Raw genomic sequence first — 17211 nt, 5'->3', positions numbered from 1 at the left:
CGAGTGTGAGTCCTTAAAGTAATCCAAAGTTCTAATGTCCCCCCCTATAAAGAAGTCCTTAATCCTGTAAAACCCCTTATTGAGCCACCACCGGAATTCCATTCTACGCAGACCCGGAGGAAAGGCAGAATTACCCGTGATAGTCATGAGCGGATTATGGGGTGATTTAATATGAAATCTCTTTTTAAGCGAGTCCCACAGCTGTAACATCTGAGAAAGCACAGGGGAGAGAACCGGAGGCCTGTCCGAGGACTCCATCCACAGTAACGTTTCCAGCGGGAAACTGGTACATGCGGCCGTTTCAATTTGCGTCCACTGGGGGCAGTATGGTCTCGCATACATATCTGTAAATTGCGCCAGACGTGCTGCATGGTAGTAATGTTGGATATTGGGAACCCCCAGACCCCCCGCAGTTTTAGGGGTAAATAAAGTTTGTCTCTGTATTCTCGGTCTTTTAGAACCCCAAATAAATGACATAATGAGCCCTTGGATTTGTCTAAGCGCCTTCTGAGGGACCACAATAGGGAGCGTGCGAAAATAATATAGCAATCTGGGCAAGATCGTCATTTTGATGGAGGCAATACGACCAAACCATGAGAGATTAAGAGGGGACCATCTAGTGAGATCTGTAGCTATTTGTTGAAAAAGTGGAGGGAAGTTGTCCTTGTAGAGGGACTCTATGCTGGGCGTCAATTTGATACCTAAATACGTCAATCTACGTGCATCCCAATGAAAATCAAAGTTAAGTTTTAGGAGCTTCACTACCCCGATTGGCAATGTAAGATTCATTGCCACCGACTTGGAGTGGTTGACCTTAAGCCCAGACAGCTTGCCAAACTGATCAAGAATATGAAAGAGATTCGGCATGGATGTAAGGGGTGTCGATATGAAAAGCAGAATGTCATCCGCAAACAAGGCACATTTATGTTCTACTCCTCCCACCTTCACCCCCCTAATGTCGGGAGAATTTCGTATGAGATTGGCCAACGGCTCAATAGCCAGCGCAAACAGGGAAGGCGATAGCGGGCACCCCTGTCGCGTTCCTCTGCATATTGGAAAGGCTCCCGACATAAATCCCCTAGAATTTATTTTTGCTGTAGGAAGACAATATAAGATCTTAAGAATAGACAAAAAGCCTGAACCGAAGCCCATTCTTTCAAGGACATAAAACAAATAGTCCCAGGATAGCGAGTCAAAGGCTTTCTGAAGGTCAAGGCTTAATAACATACTTTGACGTCCGAAAGTACCATCCCACCCCGAACGAACAGCTGAGATAATGTCCACAGCCCGTCTCGTCTGGTCCTCCGCCTGGCGGAGGGGTATAAATCCCGCCTGGTCCTTATGTATATATGTGGCGAGGAAGGAATTCAATCTAACCGCCAGAATTTTTGTCATAATCTTAAGATCCACATCGAGAAGGGATATCGGGCGATAGTTGGCCTGGTCTGTATGATCCTTATGAGGTTTGGGGATTAAATGTATGTAAGCTAAATTCGAAAAAGGAGGCAAATTATTACCCTCCCGATAAGCATTGAACAGTTCAACCATGTGCGGGGCCAAGACCTCCCTAAAGTGTTTGTAATAACCTGAGGAAAACCCATCTGGCCCCGGGGCTTTGTGAGCCTTCAGATTTTTAATAACATCCAATACCTCTTCCAAACTAAATTCAGCATCCAGTGTTTCTCTATCCCCTTGGGAAAGTTTAGTAGGGAATGTTGTTTCCAGCAAGACCTTAGCCTTATTTTTATCAAACTGAGGTGGTGCTGAGTACAAATCTGAATAAAAATCCTGAAAGGCCTTTAAAACTTTTGTGGGATTCTGTGATAAAGATCCATCCGCCAATCGCAATTTCGGTGGTGTTGAGGTGTTAAATCGGGGCGTGAGGCGTCTAGAGAGTAATGTTCCAAGTTTATCCCCTTGTGAAAAAAACTTATGTTGTGACCATCGCAGAGTTTTTTCCGCCCAGCTTGTCAGACATAAATTTAATTCGGTTCTAGCTTCCGCTAATTTTGCTTTAATATCTGCTGAGGAGTCTATTTTAAATTGCTTGGACAGATCCGCAAACTTCCTCTCCTTTAACGGCAGAACCTCTTTCAACCGTTTCTTATTACGCGAGGCTATCTGGATGAATTTCCCCCTAATCACTGCTTTGTGAGCCGCCCAATTGGACATAATTGAGGTGTCTGGTGCCTTATTAAGTAGAAAATATGTGTCCAAATCCCTTTGGATTTCTTTAACTATCTCCTGATCCGATAGTAGTGACTCATTCAATCTCCAAGAGGAGATAGGCGGTCTCCCACATAAATCTGACAGCCGAACCACAATCGGGTCATGATCAGACCAGGGTGTAGCCAAAATCCTAGCATCCGTGACCTTAGGGAGTAAGCTAGTTGACATCATAACATTATCAATACGGGTGTGAATATTATGGGCTGAGGAGAAATAAGTATAATCCCTTGCTGTGGGATTAAAATCCCGCCAGACATCTATGACATCCACCGAATGAAAGAAACGTGCTACTTGTATGCTGGTTGACGTAGGAGGAATAAGTCGCACCCTGGATGCGTGGGATTTATCCATGGACGCGTCCAAGGCGATATTAGAATCCCCACCCATAATTATCGGGCCCTCTATCGATGAGTGGAGCTTGCGCCACATGCCTTGGAAGAACGCCGGTTGATTGGAGTTCGGGGCATAGTAGTTAATAAAGGTTATTGGAGATTCGTGTAACAGACCCGAGACCAGGATGTACCTGCCATCCGGGTCAGAGATCGTTTTGTGAGGTGTAAACGGGACCGACCGAGACAACCATATGCCCACTCCCCTGTGCTTAGTAGAGGCACTAGCCAAAAATTTTTGTGAGTAATGTCTATGAAAGTACGATGGAGCAGAGGAGGTAGAGAAATGCGTTTCCTGTAGAAATAGTATATCAACATGAGAGGATTTATAATACAAGAAAGCTTTTCGACGCTTGATCGGGGAATTAAGGCCCTGCACATTATGTGTGAGTAAACTATAGGTCTTAGCAGATTCCAGGGCCGCCATCATAGAGCAGGAGGTAGAACCATGTGCTGATTGGGATCCAGCCATAGAGACAAAGGTCAGAAATAGGAAAGAAGGGAAAGGGAAGGGAGTAAAAGACAGAACAAAAATAGGACAGACACAAAGTATCAATAGTACCGAACATAGTCTACCGACTAGGCAGTCAAGAAAAGACTGCGAAAAGGGGGGCAGCAGACCGTCGTGAAGGCACAGCATTTCCGAAAATATATATCCAGACATCCAACCCCTTAACCTATATCATCCCTGAGCATAATAGGCATTCACATGTTAAATATAAGGTAAAGCAAACTTCACATTTTTAAACAAACATATCTGTAGCCGGGATACCAACTCACTGCGACCTTGACACATCAAGAACCTTCCTCGCCTTTTTCGGGCCAGCTTATAAACAAACTTTCATTACTATAAGTGGGAATCCAAAGAAACAAAAGAAAATCCCCTCATCCACCCCAACGTATGGATCCCCGGCTCCCAGCCCGCTGAGAACTGCAACTGGCGGTATCCGGCTGAAACTCAGCATCGGTGTTGTTTGAAGACATCTCCGGCCGATATGAAGAATAAAGAAAAAGAAAGAAAAAGAAACTAACTGCTTCTATATTCGACCTCCTATCCGTCATGGCGGATTCAATTGTTGCCGACGAGAGTCCACCCTCTGTTCCCGAGGTACCTCTGGACGGCCTCCTTGGGTGCGCCATATTGGTGACAACGGGGGATCCTGTATGGGGAGTCGGGAGGAGCTAGACTTATCCTGGGATGGTAGAATATGTAAGTCCCTCAGCAGATCCTCTCCTTCCTGTAGCGTAGAGAAGCCATATTGCCTATTATTGCGCATGAAAAGGAGACGAAATGGGAATGCCCACCGGTATGGGATAGCATGGTGTTTGAGGGTCTGCAGGATAGGACGAAGCATCCGCCTTTTTTGAATGGTTTGGGGAGCCAGATCAGCAAATATCTGTACCACTGTATTACAAATGGTGATCACCAGAAGCTTCCTAGCTCTTTCCATCACTTTCTCCTTAATCGAATAATAGTGGAGTTTCACTATAATATCTCTGGGAAGTCCATCCCTCCTCATGGCCGTCAATGCTCTATGGGCCCGGTCAATTTCCATATGTGATTCCGATATATCAGGTATCAAGGTAGTGAGTAGCATACGAACCACCGCCGGTACCTCCGTCTGAGATTCCGGGACCCCTCTGATCCTGAAATTATAGCGTCGGGATCTGTTTTCCAGGTCCTCAATTCTGGTGTTCGCCTCCTCCAATTGCTCCTGCAGGTCCTCCATAAATCTGGTATTCTGGTTAACTCTTGCAGTTATGGAGGTCATTTTGGTTTCAATAGCCTGCATATGAGCCCCCACTTTGTGTAAATCTTGGTGTACAGCGGCTATCTTGGAGCTTATTTCCCCCATCTGAGCTTGCATAGCTCTCGATATGCAGGAAAAGATGGCGTCCTCTGTCAATCCGGAAGTAATGGCCGGCGGCATGGGCGAGTGCTGTGACACGTGAACGGGCGCTGGCTGCGGCAGTCCCAGGTCTGGGATCGGGCCCTCTCCTTGTAAATCCTCCTGTGCCTGCGATAGTGATGTACTGCCATGCTCCCGCAAGAGCACAGGATAATCCTGTGATAACACCGATGTGCTGGGCTCTATCTGTGTCACCTGCTGCTGCTGCAGCAGGCCTTGCTCCGCCATGTTCGGCGCCGCCATCAGCATGTCTGCCACGGACATCTGAGCCTGGGTTTGCTTACCCCGTCTTCCGCTCCCTCTGGCCATAGGTGGATGCCCGGGCCTCTAAGGTACTTCTCCTTTCTTTTATGGGTCTCGATGTCTGCTGTTAGCGATATATATGCTGGGATGCCTTCACGAGGTGTGGAGCCTGGTTAGAACGCGTCCACCATGTTCAGCTGCGCGCATGCGCCCCCGACAAGATGCTTTTGAAGACGAAAAGATAACTGTCAGTCCAGTCCATACTCTATAGATTCTATATGTGACTTGTAGGTAACTAGATTTCTCACCCTAAATGATCACTGACTATCCTGAGCTTTCCTTCTGTTGTTTAAATGTATATATTCCAAGATGAGGCTCTGACTACATTACTGTTCCTCAGCAACTAACTTCATGTTTTTTCATGAAAACCTGTTTCTTTTTTGATGAGGTCCCATAATCAGCAGAAGCATTTTTTTTTGTGCTTTGTGCAGATTTAACAGCTATATCTTTCTGAAATGTACGGGAAATCCAATAAATGTAATCTCTATGAAATGCATGGAAATTTAAATAAATGTATTACTGAAAACAGAAAAGTAGGATGTCAATATTTCCGAACAGTCATGTGGGGGTCGGAACATCTTCAGTTAGTCAAAAATACCATTTAAAGGAAAACTCTTGATATCACAAAATGTTTTGATGAGACCCTGTTGGTTACCAGTGAAGGTCGCTTTACTACACTTTTTATTAGTCTTGCTGCACATGTATAAAAGGACACACAATTCTTTATACATTTAACGTTATTCTAACTGGAGGGGAAAAAAGATTGTCACGGAATCTGGTAGATATACTGTACACTATAAGGCCAAAAGTATGTGGACACCCCTCCTAATGATTGAGTTCAGGTCTTTCAGTCACACCCATTGCAAACAGGTATATAAAATTAAGCGCGCAGCTATGCAATCTCATAGACAATCATTGCTAGCAGTAAGGAACGTACTGCAGAGTTCAGAGACTGAACTGCCATAGAATGCCACAAGTCAGTTTGAGAAATTTCTGATCTGCCCCGGTGAACTGTAATTGCTAATATTATGACGTGGTAGAATTTAGGATTAACAACAGCTCAGCCATGAAGCAGCAGACCATGCAGGTTCACTACAGAGTACCAAATTGTCTCTGGAAAGCACATCATCACAAGAACTGTGTGTCGGGAGCTTCATTAAATGGGTTTCCATGGTTCAGCTGCTGCACATTAGCCTAAGATCACCAAGCACAATGGCAAGCGTCGGCTGGAGGGGTGTAAGGCCAATACGGGAGTCTGGAAAAGTGGAAACGTGTTCTCTGCAGTGATTAATCAAGTTTCACTTTATGGCAGTCTGATGGACGAATCTGGGTATGGCGGATGGCAGGATAACGCTACTTACTGGAATGCATAGGGCCTACTGTAAAATTTGGAGGTGGGATATTTGTCTGGGGCCCTTTTTCAAGGTTTGGGTGAGGCCCCTTAATTCCAGTGAAGGGTAATGTTAATGTTACAGCATACAAAGACATCTTAGACAATGGTATGCTTCCAACTTTGTGACACCAGTTTGGGGAAGGCCCTTTCCTGTTCCAGCATGAGTGTGCCCCCATGCACAATGTGAGGTCAATAAAGGCATGGTGTGATAAGTTTGATGTGGAGGAACTCTAGGTGCTGCACAGAGCCCAGACCCCATTGAACACCTTTGGGATGAATTGGAACACCCAAATGAAAGCCAGGCCCTCTTGTCCAACATCAGTGCCTGACCTCACACATGCTCTTTTGGCTGAATGGGCGCAAATTCCCACAGACACATTCCACAATCTTGCAGAAAGTCTTCACAGAAGAGTGGAGAATGTTGTAGCCGCAAAAGGGGGCCTAACTTAAAATTAACGCCCATGGTTTTGGAATGGGGGGTTCAACAAGCTCATATGTGTGACGGCCTTACAATGTACAGCATATATATTCATATATTCAAGTCGGCCAGCATGCATGTTTATTTAATTGCAGAGAAGGGAGTAAGTCAATGCCAAACCCCTCTGAAATCCAACATGCCCTATCCCTCTTCCCCCTGAAAGACAGCAGACCCCCATACACATAAGATCGCCAGCTGATCCTTTTGAAATCGGTGGGTTCAGACGACTTTTATGTGTATGACCAGTTTTATAGGGCTTTTCCGGCTAGGAAATGTATATAAGGGCACTCTCTGAGGTAACCATATGTATTACTTACTCCCTGATTAGCCATATATATGACACTCTATACTCTAATTGAAATACAGTGGTGAGTGGGTGAAAGGCATCCCATGGTCATTGGAGTCCAGTTCAGTAGAACTGAAAGAGGTCTGGATATTGCGCAGGAGGTCTGGGTATTCCCATTTAAAAATCTTACATTTTGGATAATCGACACCCATCCCTTGCTGAACGAAAGGAAGTAAAACTATTATAAAGGGGGCAGGGAAGCAGCTGCTTGGGATCAGAACTAATAGTAACTTTAACAGTTATGTATAATGCCCTGCATACAAAGCAAGTAAAATAAGTTACAGCACCTCCTGACCGGTTCCCTTTAATTGCACCTATTCCAGCAAGAAGAACGCAGTCAATTTAATTTATTCTGAAAAACATATTTGAACAAATTATCTAGCAGACATAACCTCTGTAATGAAAGTAGTGTCTTGGCATAAAGATGTACCCGTCTCTGGAAGCTTTTGTATTCCACCCCTGCGTTTGAAGATAAATATTAATATTTCAGGTGCATATATCAACAAAACTATCGATTACAACCTGAAGGGAAAGCGAACCAGCACAATATGCCAATATGTAAATAGTCTGTGTATGATTAAGCATCTTCGACTATTTGGTTTGAGCTAAAAGGATGTGTTATTTCAGTGATTGGACTTCTCATTCGCCCTTGGACAGGATTCAGGGTCACAGAGAAAGAAATTACACAAGAGCTTCATCTCAGTTCTCTGTAAGGGATACAATATGTTCTCTCTATAAGCTGGGAATGAGCGTGTAAGACTATTCCGCCCTTCCAGGACAGTACGGTACAATGAAAGCACAATGTCAAAAGAAGCCTATTTCCTCGTCTCTATCCTAAACTCCACAAATATAAATCACTGACAGAGCACGACAGACATTGCCAACATCTTTAATAACACAATGGAATTTTTTTCCACCTCAACAAGTACATTGTGACATCTCGTTGATCTGCTTTAAAAGAAGATCAAGTATCAAAGGCGTTTGGACATAAAGGAAACCTGGGGTTTAAGATTACAAATAGGGGCTTGAAATCCTATCATCTCTTTCTACTATATTCTTTATTTCTACTCTATACTATATATTTGATATGGTGTAGTTAAGGCAACTAGGTCAGCAAAATAGGTCATATATAAGTGTCGAATCTCTGTGAAATTCTAAAGAATGCACCAATTTCTCCCCATCAGCTTTTCATTATAATGGTCCATATGAGTAGAGCCGAAGCAACTTTTTGTGATCATTCTCTTATACATCTCCTATTCAATATTGTATATCCTGCCTTCTGATGGACAGAGGTAGCATAACATGTAGACAATCAGATGTCTGGAATATTCACAATTGCAGGAGATGGATGTGCAATGAAGTGATTGTGTCCCGGGTATAGTGCTGTATGGTGTATTGTAATAAAATACCATGGCAGTGATGCCTTTCCTTCGGCACCTTGCCCAACAATGAGCTGATCGCTAGTGGTCTGACTGTTGGTACCTTCAGCGATCAGCGGGAGAAGATGATTCTGTGGACTAATTTCTCTTGCAGTGTTAATGGTGGCCTATATGCAAAGTCCTTTAGAGTGGGAGTCTGCAGTAGCTCTCCATTCCGGCTAGTAGAGGGATGCCAAGATGGTGTTAATGGAAAAACCCTTTTTGAGTCCATTTTTTTTTCAGGGTCATACACAGAAATCGTAGGTTGGAGGTCTCCATAGAAAAATTTATAATTGCGCTCATTCCTACTACCCTGACAGGAACAGCCATGGCTATTTCTTTGACTATTACTAGAGGGAAGAACAAGTGGAAGGAAATTAAGGCAAAAATAAAGGAGAAATATGTCATGTCTTATTCATGCTCACATGTAACTCTTGTTGCACTGGAGTACCATCTGCTCGTTCACGATAATTGCCCTGTGTAAACAGGGCAGCGATCAGCAGACGAATGAGCAAACACTCATTCATCTGCTGATCGTATTATTTTAAATGTATAAAATATTATCATGTCGGCAGAACATCTCCCTGTGTAAACAGAGACGTGCTGCCGACATGATACAATCTCGTTACTCCGATCGCCCGTCTCCTTCCTAGCTCCTTGTGATAGAAGCAAAGGTCCGCCGGTCAACGACCTGACCAGGTCGGGCCATGTAAAAGAAGCTTTAGAAGACAAGATTGGCTCCAAGTTTTCTAAAGGTGAACTTGTACTTTCTCAATTCATTTTCATAGGTTCTTTCAAAATGTTCGACTTCAAATTGGATTTAGCTCCACTCTTCTTTCGGTCTTGTGACCCAACAGCTTATATAACTGTGTAAGGTGTCCATCACACACACCCTTTTTTTTTCCAGCATTTTAGAAAAATGCCATGAGTTTCAAATGTTTTTTTGTGCATTTTTTTTATTCAAGGTCATTTTATATATGTGTTTTCTACGGAGGAGTCTATGGAGAAAAGCGCCAGAAAAAATGCCATACCTAAAGCATGTTGCAAAAAAAAAAAACACTACAATAACACCAAAAAACAAAATGCTATGTCAGTAGACATTCTCAAAGTTCATCAGACAAGAAAAAAAAGCGAGAAAAAAAATAATGATACACTACCTGTAAAGGATCTGCCAGGCACAGCTTCGGGGTTAACGCCTATAGATAATCAGTCTGCACCTGCTTCTATGTCTGTGAGACTGACTCCATCTTCCACCACTCAGGGTGGCAGGCTTAGGAGTGGGAGAACCTATCACAGCCTGGCCAGACGGAGATAGCTCCCGCCCTCTGTCTATTTATACCTGCCTTTGCTGTTCCTCCTTGGCTTGTGATTATGTAATGACGGGGGTGGGGCGACAGACAAGTGAGCCCTAATCTACCCACCACTCAGTCCCTGCCTACTTGCAACGACCCGCCCTAGGCGACGGGGTACAACTGGGCGACGGTCCCTACGCTCAATAAGTGCACGACAGACAAACAGAACAGGGTACACAGAGCTAGGGGGAGAAAGGGACAGTTGCCCACGGCAACACCGTGAGCAACAAGAGAAGTGAACAAGCCGAGTCAAACCAGGAGAGTACGAGGTGCCAAACGCAGAGCAGGAGAGTAGTCAGCAAGCCGGGGTCAATATGAAGCAAGGACAAAGGTACAAGAAGCTGCAGCAGGGCCAGGAAACCAACCGAGAAGAATCACAAGCAAAGGAGGAACAGGAAAGGCAGGTATAAATAGACAGAGGGCGGGAGCTAGCTGAGTCTGGCCAGGCTGTGATAGGTTCTCCCACTCCTAAGCCTGCCACCCTGAGTGGTGGAAGATGGAGTCAGTGTCACAGACATAGAAGCAGGTGCAGACTGATTATCTATGGGCGTTAACCCCGAAGCTGTGCCTGGCAGATCCTTTACACTACCGTTCAAAAGTTTAGGGTCACTTAGAAATTTCCTTATTTTTGAAAGAAAAGCACAGTTTTTTTCAATGAAGATAACATTAAATTAATCAGAAATACACTCTATACATTGTTAATGTGCTAAATGACTATTCTAGATGCAAACGTCTGGTTTTTAATGCAATATCTACATAGGTGTATAGAGGCCCATTTCCAGCAACCATCACTCCAGTGTTCTAATGGTACATTGTGTTTGCTAACTGTGTTAGAAGGCTAATGGATGATTAGAAAACACTTGAAAACCCTTGAGCAATTATGTTAGCACCGCTGTAAACAGTTTTGCTGTTTAGAGGAGCTATAAAACTGACCTTCCTTTGAGCTAGTTGAGAATCTGGAGCATTACATTTGTGGGTTCGATTAAACTCTCCAAATGGCTAGAAAAAGAGAACTTTCATGTGAAAGTCGACAGTCTATTCTTGTTCTTAGAAATAAAGGCTATTCAATGCGAGAAATTGCCAAGAAACTGAAGATTTCCTACAATTGTGTGTACTACTCCCTTCAGAGGACAGCACAAACAGGCTCTAACCAGAGTGGAAAGAGAAGTGGGAGGCCCTGCTGCACAACTGAGCAACAAGACAAGTACATTAGAGTCTCTAGTTTGAGAAATAGATGCCTCACAGGTCCTCAACTGGCAGCTTCATTAAATAGTACCCGCAAAACGCCAGTGTCAACGTCTACAGTGAAGAGGCGACTCCGGGATGCTGGCCTTCAGGGCAGAGTGGCAAAGAAAAAGCCATATCTGAGACTGGCTAATAAAAGGAAAAGATTAATATTGGCAAAAGCGCACGGACATTGGACAGAGAAAGATTGGAAAAAAGTGTTATGGACAGACGAATCGAAGTTTGAGGTGTTTGGATCACACAGAAGAACATTTGTGAGACTCAGAACAACTGAAAAGATGCTGGAAGAGTGCCTGACACCATCTGTCAAGCATGGTGGAGGTAATGTGATGGCCTGGGGTTGCTTTGGTGCTGGTAAAGTGAGAGATTTGTACAAGGTAAAAGGGATTTTGAATAAGGAAGGCTATCACTCCATTTTGCAACGCCATGCCATACCCTGTGGACAGCGCTTGATTGGCGTCAATTTCCTCCTACAACAGGACAATGACCCAAAGCACACCTCCAAATTATGCAAGAACTATTTAGGGAAGAAGCAGGCAGCTGGTATTCTATCTATAATGGAGTGGCCAGCGCAGTCACCAGATCTCAACCCCATAGAGCTGTTGTGGGAGCAGCTTAACCGTATGGTACGCAAGAAGTGCCCATCAAGCCAATCCAACTTGTGGGAGGGCGTTCTGGAAGCATGGGGTGAAATTTCTCCCGATTACCTCAGCAAATTAACAGCTAAAATGCCAAAGGTCTGCAATGCTGTAATTGCTGCAAATGGAGCATTCTTTGACGAAAGCAAAGTTTGAAGGAGAAAATTATTATTTGAAATAAAAATCATTATTTCTAACCTTGCCAATGTCTTGACTATATTTTCTAGTCATTTTGCAACTCATTTGATAAATAGAAGTGTGAGTTTTCATGGAAAACACAAAATTGTCTGGGTGACCCCAAACTTTTGAACGGTAGTGTATATATGCCGTGAACCAAATTAATTGCGTTTAAGAAACATTTTACTCCTTAATACACAGTTTTGAAAAGTGTCTAAGGCCTCATGCACCGTATTTTTTCCCACCCGTAAATACTGGCGGAAATACGGGTCCGGTGTCACACGTATTCGACACGTTTTGCACCAGTATTTACGGACCCGTGCCCGTAAATATGGGTCCGGTGTCACCCGTATTCCACCCGTATTTACGGGCACGTTTTTGGCGGCAAAATAGCACTACACTAATCGGCAGCCCCTTCTCTCTATCAGTGCAGGATAGAGAGAAGGGACAGCCCTTTCTGTAATAAAAGTTAAAGAAATTCATACTTACCCGGCCGTTGTCTTGGTGACACGTCCCTCTCTTCACATCCAGCCCGACATCCCTGGATGACGCGGCAGTCCATGTGACCGCTGCAGCCTGTGATTGACCTGTGATTGGCTGCAGCGGTCACATGGGCTGAAACGTCATCCAGGGACGGCCAGGACGTCGGGCCGGATGTCGAGAGGGACGCGTCACCAAGGCAACGGCCGGGAGACCGGACTGGAGGAAGCAGGAAGTTCTCGGTAAGTATGAACGTCTTTTATTTTTTACAGGTTGCTCTTTATTCTGATCGGTAGTCACTGTCCAGGGTGCTAAAAGAGTTACTGCCGATCAGTTAACTCTTTCAGCTCCCTGGACAGTGACTATTTACTGACGTCGCTTAGCAGCGCTGCCGTAATGACGGGTGCACACATGTAGCCACCCGTCATTACGGGAGCTCCATAGACTTCTATGGACTGTCCGTGCCGTTATTACGGCCTGAAATAGGACATGTTCTATCTTTTTCAACAGCACGGGCACCTTCCCGTAAGAAAACGGGAAGGTACCCGTGGCCAATAGAAGTCTATGAGCCCGTTATTACGGGTCGTAATTATGACCCGTAATAACGGGAGTTTTTACGGTCGTGTGCATGAGGCCTAAGAGGATTCAAAAAAAGTGCCCGATTTTGGTGCAAATGGTGTAAAGTACACCAGACAAGAAGTGGCCTAAGGAAGAGCAAAGTGTCTAGCAAGATTTTTTAGGACAAAATTAACCACTTGACAATGTAAGTACGTTCATCATAAGTGGTAACCCGTTGCCGCATCATGACGAGCATACTTGTCATGCTGATCGCGTGGGCACTGCTGCTGTGTCCGCACGATAAGGAGCGGGGGCAAAGGCTATAATAATTTTGTCAACCTGCACTATATGTCAGTTACAATATCGGGGATGTAGCATAAGAAAACTCAAAATACGCCTAGGAGAACATATTAATGGTATCCACACCACAGCGATGACCACTACCCGAAATGTTTCCAGTCTCTCCAAACATTTTAGAGATTGTCATAACAAATCTACACAGGGTCTGTCTGTTCTGCCATAGAAAGAGTAAATTGCCCAGGCGAGGAGGGGATTGAAGGAGAGCGCTGCTAACACGAGAAGCCTTCTGGATTCTCCTGCAGGTCTTAGTTTAAAATCTGATCTCATGTATTTTTATTAATCATTTTTTTCACTTTTCTAGTATTTTGAGGATCATGTGATCCCTAAGCACGGCCCTTTTTTGATATTTAACCCCTTAACACACCATGATGTAACTGTACGTCATGGTGAGCAGTAAGTTCGCGCACCTTGACGTGCAGTTACGTCTGTGCTTTGACAGTTAACCGCCGCGCGGCGCTACACCGCAGCGGCGGTTAACTGTGCAGGGTTTCTGCCCTGCATTCCCTGTTGCCGATCAGCGGCCCATCGCCGCTGATATCGGCAGTTAACCCCTTAATTGCGGCGCTCGATTTTGAACGCCACAATTAAGGTGTTTAGTGCCGATCGGCAGCCCCCACGTGAAATCACGGGTGCTGGCGATGGTACCCATGGCAACCGGACGCCAATGGCTTCCGGGTTGCCATGTACAGAAGCCTATGAGGACCACACGGAGGAATAGGAATAGGGAATTAATAAACTGGTGACAGATCCTCAGTACCATTGGCCACGACTAAGGACACACAGGGTGTCCGAAACGCGTCAGCGGTTTTCTTCCATTTTTCATACGTGCACATAAGGGTTTTATCATGTTTTTTTATTAAAAGTTATTTTTAACTTCTATCTACTATGCGGTTGCTGTTTCTCTCTATTCCAAGTATACGGGTCAGTTCACAGAATTTGTTGTGAAAAATCTGCAGCAAATACAGTAGCAGCAAAGTAGGTGAGATAAAACAAATCTCATCCACACGCTGCGTAAATAGTGAGCGGAAAAAAAACCTCAGAAATTGACCTGCGGTGCAGAATTTTATTCCGCAGCACGTCAATTGTAATTGTGCAAATGCTGCTTATTTGTTATGGGTTTTCCTCATGGAATTCAATGGGGAGGTAAATCCTTTAGCAAATAGCAGTTGTTGCGTTTTTTTGCGGCAGGTTCGCAGCGACACCGCCGCAAAAAAACGCAGTGTAGAAAAAAAACAACTCATACTTACCCAGAAGTCTGTGTTCCTCCCTCCAGCGCGGCCTCCTGGGATGCCGATGCAGCCAATCACAGGCTGCAGCGATCTCCTTGGATGAAACGTCATACCAGGAGGCCAGCCTGCTAGCAGGCCGGCTAAGTGCTGCAGTTTTCCGCAGCGGACATTCCAGCCAAAAAACTGCACCACAGTTTGGTGCGGTTTTTTGTCCTGGAATTCCCTGCGGCGCACGGGGCGGATATGCTGCGTGCTATTGCACAACGTATCAGCCCCGGGTGAACACAGCGTACAAAGGCTGTAATACACAGTTACAGCCCCACGCTATCTACAGGGAATTCCTGTGACGTTATCGGGGCCCAAACCTTGTATAGACAGACAGCCCGGGGTCCATTAAAGGACCCCAGAGCTGTCTGCCCATATTTCCTGTTGTTAGGGAATACTTAGATGTGCAGCACAAATGCACAATATTTACAATGAATAAACATTGTTAAGGGGGTATGACTAGAATTAACGTATATCACCTCTCCACAGGATCCCGAGCCCCCTGTTCCCCCTCACTGCACCCTCCGCAGTAAGGAGGAGCTTGAATAGATCAGCGGTGTTTGGGACCCCTCTTCTAGTGATCGGTGGGGCCCTAGCGATCAGACACATTTCCTATCCTGTGGAAAAGTGATGTCGATTCTGGGAATATCCCTTTAAATATCATTCCCAAAACGTACACAACTTGTACAATAAATTAATAGCATAATTTATGGGCATATGCTGTAAAAAAAAAAAAAAGAAACTTCAGAAGAATTGCATTTTTTCTGCATTTTTGCCAAAATAAAAATGTAGATCTAAATGAAGCGCCAATGTATATCACCAAAATATAGCACCTACATAAAGTACAACTCATCCCACAAAAATCAAAGCCTCATATAGATACATCGAAGAAAAAATAAAAAGTTATGCTCGCAGAGTAGCAAAGAGAAAAATAAAAAAATTGTCCCGATCTTCAAGGGGTTAATAAATCCCCCCATCCCCCTTAGGGTATTTCATAGATGGCATATTCTAGTCATTAGCCACGCATGGTGAGGATACACGCTGCCGGCCCTTTCCTATATTACTGTGTCCCTGGATGAAGCCTCAGCTGCATTACAGATGTGCAGGCCGGGCCATCAGCCATCACACTCCCGCACATAGTCATACACCAGACACAATCTATTCTCTCGTCTACTACGAGGCTGTCACACATCCACAGCTCGCAGGCAGGACACGCCCCTCATCCCCTTATTCCCTCCCGTCCGCATCACTTTCATTGTTTCCATGTCTGCGGTCGCCAAGGAATCGAAGTCCCAGCCTCCCTGAGGGGCGGGGCAGACCAGCAGAGACGATCACACGTGGATGAGTATGAGCCAATCAGCGCTCCCGCAGCGGCCAATCTTTCTTTCACACCGTCCCCCTTGTGGGCGTGGTTTCAGGACAGTGGGGGGCGCTGGAGAGTAGTGGGGAGGGGACGCAACAGGAAGTGTGGAGCGTAGCTGCCGGAGCTGCCGCCGTGGTCGCTGCCTGAGCTCATGTAAATATTGATGGGGACGTGTGTACCGTACGGGTGATGGTGGCTGGGGAGGGATAACGGGCCGGGGTTGGGTGCTGTGGCTTTGCAGGCTGGGTGTGCGCAGGTTCGGGCAGTGTGCTGCTGGCTGCAGTGCTGGCTCCGTGGACAGATGCTGCATGTGATTGTACGGCGGTTGTATGATAAGCAGCCAGGTGTGAGCAGCTTGTGACAATGGCAGCATTGTGTCCCATGTGTGAACCGTGCTGAATGTGGCACTGCTATCCTCTGCCCATTCATGGTCCTCTCTGCCCTTTTCCACTCTGCTGCCCTCTATGCCCTCTCCTGTATTTCACACTCAATCTAGCCACATGACTGTTTTCTACCAGAAACAGCGCCACACCTGTCTGTGGGTTGTGCCTGGTATTGCAGCTCACATCCATTAAAGTGAATGGTGCTGAGCTGCAATATCACACACAACCTGTGGACAGGTGTGGCGCTGTTTTGGAAGAAGGGAGTCTAGTTTTTCTCATTCTGGACACCCCCTTTAAAATTTCCTGGTAAACGTCTACGATTGACATCCGATCGAGTCATAATGAAAAAGTCATTGCGGGAATGTCCAGGTCGGGATGGAAGAGAATGGTTACTAAGGAGAAATAGTTACACGTATAGAGGAATAGTGGGACGCCATAACTTTTTGGAGCGCATATGTCTTATGGTCCTTGTAAAGCTGGCTGATGACTGATTGTAGAGCTGTAACGGGGTGATATTGGTTGTCACCCTTCTGTCAGATGTGAGGATAGGCCATCAATGTTAAAACCTGCAGTACCCGGTACATTTGCTGATGGCGTTGACGATGATGACATAAGAAAAAAGTTTTCTGTTGTATTTGGTCTGAGGATTATATTCAGTTTTTCTATGATTTTTATGTTAGGTTTGGTATTATTGTGTGCCCCTTCAGTTATCTTCTGTATATCAAGATGAATGTCTTGGAGGCAAGTGTTGTCAATGGGGTTTGTGGGCTCCATGTAACGCTCAGCTCCTGGACCTCCCTCCCCCGCCCCCCAATCTATGTAGTGACATGTCACATGAACTAAAGGTGGGACACCATTTTAAAGATGACCAGTCCTCTCCCCTGATATGTCTATTTTAGCAAATACTTGTATTTT

At 45.1% G+C, this 17211-nt stretch overlaps 1 protein-coding gene across 1 annotated transcript in view; it reads left to right on the top strand.

Moving 5' to 3' along the window:
- Positions 1 to 15976: 15976 nt before the first annotated feature.
- SESTD1 (SEC14 and spectrin domain containing 1) overlaps positions 15977 to 17211 on the top strand; it is a 112440-nt gene continuing 111205 nt past the window's right edge. The window contains exon 1 of the mRNA XM_075829524.1: positions 15977 to 16066. The gene's annotated coding sequence lies outside the window, so the exon portion shown is untranslated. The remainder of the gene's footprint in view (positions 16067 to 17211) is intronic.

The sequence above is a fragment of the Rhinoderma darwinii genome, chromosome 6 (assembly GCF_050947455.1).
Source record: "Rhinoderma darwinii isolate aRhiDar2 chromosome 6, aRhiDar2.hap1, whole genome shotgun sequence".
Classification (NCBI taxonomy): domain Eukaryota; kingdom Metazoa; phylum Chordata; class Amphibia; order Anura; family Rhinodermatidae; genus Rhinoderma; species Rhinoderma darwinii.
This window is presented reverse-complemented; position numbering and strand designations above follow the sequence as displayed.